Source organism: Mus caroli, chromosome 1 (assembly GCF_900094665.2).
Source record: "Mus caroli chromosome 1, CAROLI_EIJ_v1.1, whole genome shotgun sequence".
NCBI lineage: Eukaryota > Metazoa > Chordata > Mammalia > Rodentia > Muridae > Mus > Mus caroli.
Genome location: NC_034570.1, coordinates 47,114,121 through 47,118,802, shown reverse-complemented (window position 1 = coordinate 47,118,802; position 4,682 = coordinate 47,114,121). Strand labels below are relative to the sequence as shown.

Below are 4,682 nucleotides of genomic sequence, written 5' to 3'. Positions count from 1 at the left end.
CCCCTTTCTACTTTCCAGGAAAGCACAGGGCAGTCTCACAGAGAGCACAAACAGCCCTTGGTTGGATAATAACTGCTTATGACAGAAGTTGTAAGCTGCAACAGGGAGGTTGCAGATGTGTGTATGGTTCAGCACAGAAATCCCTAAGATCCCCAGAGTGTTTTATTGCTCCATTATTTTAATTGCTGGGGTTGATTAAATGGGGGTTAGGAAGCTTGGTGAGGTAGTTACTAACTTTCATTTATATATTTAAATGTGTCTTCTCACCCCCACATTTTGGGTCTTTCCTGTACCTTTTGCTTTCAAAAGCACCCAAGGGAGGGTNCCATGCTGNTCACATCCTTTTGGGTCTAAATGAAAATGAAATCTTGGTGCTGTGTCTGTAGGATTTTAAATGCTTTGTGAGTGTGTGGCTACATTTGCAAAAATCTTGGTTTCAAAGATCTGACATCATTAGGCTTGCAATGAATAGGTTTCTGTCTGTACGCAGCAAAACAAAAGTTATAAACCAGGCATACTGCTAATACTGNTTTTGCATGAAAATGAGTATACCCTGTAGAGCTGGCTCCTCATTCAGGATTAATCTGTTAATAGGATCAGTTTTGACTTTTTTTCATGATTATTACCTCATCCTAACCTGTGACTGCATCCATATAAACTGTACAAAGTGTCACTGGATGTAGTAAAAAGTATTAAAATCCCCAGCCCGTGGTTTCTTCCCCACCTTAGACCATTTATGTTCCTGGATGCAAAAAACACACACAGTGTTTATATTTTTAATATGCCTTAGGTAGCACAATAACTGGGTAACATGCCTATTCTCCATGCTGTTAGAATCTTGGTTCCTATCGATATACCAAATTATCACTTACTACTTCTATGTTCCATCTGGACTGCTCTTAACTCCAATTGGCCAGCCCACATGGCCACACTTTTTCTGGCTCAGCTTTCCCATGGTAGCACTCCTCCTCCCTCCTGAACATTATTCTTTTATTCCATGCCAGCCTCTTCTTTCTCCTCCCTCCTCATGGTCCTCTCTCCTGCAAGCCGGCAAAACCTGAACCCCACCTATGTCTCTTCTGCCCAGCTATTGACTGTCAGCAACTTTATTCACCAATCATAATTAACTCAGGGACAGCATCCCAGGGGCTACATGCAGACTCCGGGTCTTGGGGGCCCCCCAATGTCTATCACAATAAACAGTAAAAGACAAAACCTTAATAACTGGAGGCTGAGCACAGAGAAGATGGGTTAAAAGAACAACGGGGTGTCATTAACACAAAGCAGGCATCAGGTTTGGGTGGGAAAAGTGAGTCATCTTTCTAGGGTACCAGAGGAAGCTGCTTTGCACTTGATGCCTGCCCCAGTTAGCAAGTTTCCACACAAAAATAAAATGGCAGGTCCCTGCAAAGGGAATAGGCTCTTGCCAGCAAAGGCAGGGGAATGTGACGTCCCCTACACAGCAGCCAGATCTCAAACACTGTGCTGAAAAGACAAAGAAGAAATAGGGGTCACAATATCAGTCACAGCACTGCATACTTGCATTTGTAAGAAAAGGAAACCTGTGTACCTGGGCAGTGGCACCAGTTTACAAGCCAGGCAGAACCACCAAAGGTTCTATAGAATAACGTTGAACCTCATCTATAGGGGAAAGAGTGATGGCTCATGCTGTGACCTAGTGGTCACCTAAATTGTACCTAATATAAATACTGAGCTGAATAGGACTGGATGTCAGACCTTCAGTTTCTGTATTGGGACTTGGCATGGTTGGAGTAGACTAGGCAAGCAGAAAGCAGCAGCTGATTCGCTTCCCTCTCTTTCCATCCCCCTCCTCCCCTCCTGTTTCTTCTCACCCTTTCTCCCTTTTATTTCCTCCTCCTTCTCTTCCTCTTCCTCCTTGCCTTGCCTTCCTTCCATTTCTCTTTTTTTCCTATGGTTGAGAAAATATCATTACATATATACATGAAATTTTCCTGATCTATCCCTCTGTGTTTGGATACCTACATTTGTTCCCTGTTTTCCTATTCTGCACAGTGCTGTATGAAGCATCAATGTGCACAGTTCTCTGTAATCAGTTGACCAGGAGTCCTTTGAGTAAATAAATACCAAGGAGTGGTATAGCCAGGTCATATGGAATTTTTTTATAGTTGTTTTGTTTTGTTGTTTTTTTAGGAAATCTCCATACTGGTTTCCTTGGGGATAGTTTAGATCCCCACCATCATCTGAACTCTCTTTCCCTGTATTTTTGTCTGCACGGATTGTTTGTTATCATAGTTGCCATTTGACTGGAGTAGTATGGAATCTCAATATAATTTTGATTTTCTTCTCTGATGGCTTAGAGAGCTTAAGCATTTTTTCATGTTTATTGGCCATTTGTATTTCATTTTGGGTAACTTCCTGTTAAGTTCATTAACCCGGTTACCTGATTGTGTGGTTTGTTTACTTGTTGCTTTGTTTGTTTGCTTGCTTTTGAATGGGGCAGAAATCAGAAGAAATATTCTAGCTATTAATCCTCTATCAGATGTATAATTGGTAAAGATTTTCTCCCCTTATGCAAGTTATCTCTTCGTTCAATCAGCTGTTTCCATTGATGAAGAAGAATTTTTAATTTTATAAAGCTACATGCATTACTTATTGGTCTTATTTCCTGGTGTCTTATTGAGAAAGTTGTTGCCTCTGACTATACCCTTATGTCTTTCCCCTTCTTTTCCTCTGATAATATCAGAGTTTTGACTCTGACCATAAAGTCTTTGATCCATTTGGTGTTTTTGTGCATGGTGAAAGATAGGATCTACTTCATGCTTCTCCAAGTGGGCACCCAGTTTCCTAAGTACCACATGTCATAAAGACAGTGTTTTTAACAATGTATATTTTTGTTTTGTTTTGTTGTTGAAAATTCAGTGGTTATAGCTGTCTTGGCTTATGTTTAGAACTCTACTCTATTACATTGGTCTGTACTTCAGTTTCTGGAAATACACCCTGCTTTAAATCCATGTGACAACCCCCCCCCCTCGCTGCCACCTAGTATCAAAGCCTGGTGGGTAGAAACCAAAGCAACACCTCTTTACTATGCCAATAATCCTTCTAAGAAGCTGATTGTGTGTTTGGCTGCTTATGACATGTTCAGTGTTTGCTCGCTGAGTTTTTCTATTTTGCTAATTACCTTGTCATAATATGAAAAACTCTCAGATTTAGGTATGATAAAACATCAATTTTGGCTGCAATGATCTAGGCAAGTTGGGACATAAAACCCTTTGAACAGAATAGTCAACAGCATGCAGTGTTGTGTGCTGTTACTGGGTTTAGATGGGTCGTTCCTAGTCACATCCTTTGATTAAGGAACTAGTGAAAGCAGGAGCAAGCACTGAGCTGTCTCTGTTGGCTTTTGGCAGTTACTGAGATCATAAAGTATTTTCAAGGCTAAGGAGATCATTTTCGACGTTGTGAACAATATAGAAAATGTTGGGTTCTAGGCCATGCATGTTAGAAACCTTCATTTATCAGTGGCCTAGAAATAGCTTCTACTCACATGTTCTCCATGTTGGAATGATGGAATTTCCTGCTCCTCCTTTTCTATGCTGTTTCCTCTGCCTGGAGTCTTTCTCAGCCATGGTTGCACATTCAAGTCACCTACCAAAAACAACGGGTCCATTCCAGACCAATTAAAAAAGAGACTCTGAAGATGAAATCCAGACACTACTCCTGGCTTCCCAGTTCTGTGGGAGATTCCACCAAACTACAGTGCTGAAACTGTCCAGCCTATAATGTTGTCCTGTCTTTCATTCGACTCTCTGTCAACCAGCTGCAAAGTCCACCTCTGCACCCTGTCTCTGGGGTAAAGCCCCATAGTCGCTGTGGGTCAGGTTAGATCCCTTTTCTCTATGTCCTGAATATTTAGTACTTTTAGATCCTTGTCCCACTGGATGTTGTTCCACCCTAGACCAGGTGACAAATAAATGCATGGCTGCATCTAGTCACAGGTGTGCTGTAAGAAGTTAGGAACCAACGAAGAAGCACAGGAAGCTGCTGGGGGTGGGGCTAGAGTGCACTGGAGAGGTGTCTGTGAGGAGGTAATTCTGCAGTGTAGAAAATGGAGAGTTGGTATGGCATATCCCAGGGCGCAAGGTGTCCAGTAGAGCAAGCACTGAGCTCACAGTGCCAGTGGAGTAAAAGACACAAACAGAAGTAGAGAAGACTGAGTCTTCACAGTCTTCTGGGGTTGCAGACCCTAAGGCACGTGGGCAACTGTTGCAGGACAGTCTATCCTATCACACTGTGAACCCCGAGATTGTATTATTTACTGGAAAACCCTGTTTTAGCTGTGTGTCTCAGCCTTAGGACACACCTTTTAATCCAAGAGCTTTCTGCTTGAATATTGTAAACAGGATTAAATAAAGTCAACCACAGGTCAAGAAGCAGAGCAGACAGTTGACTGCAAGTGAACATAAGATTATTAAGAAAAAACCTTAGAGAGTGAGAGAGAGTCAGGAGGATGCACAGAAAGGCATGCAGCAAGTAAAATGGAGGAACATTTAGTTTGATGGAATCTTTGTGAGACTGTATAAGAGAGGGGGTTCATTCTGGGATGTTGGCTGAGGAGGAAGGTCACCTGGGTGCTTTCTTTGCCTCTCGGAGCTAACAGGGTTTCACCCCAACATCTCGCTCTGGAGTCTTCATTGGTA

At 42.2% G+C, this 4,682-nt stretch overlaps 1 protein-coding gene across 1 annotated transcript in view; it reads left to right on the top strand.

Annotated features, from left to right (window-relative positions):
• Positions 1 to 4,682, top strand: part of LOC110295232 (dynein heavy chain 7, axonemal-like) — a 151,034-nt gene that overhangs the window by 109,545 nt on the left and 36,807 nt on the right. The window lies entirely within an intron of this gene.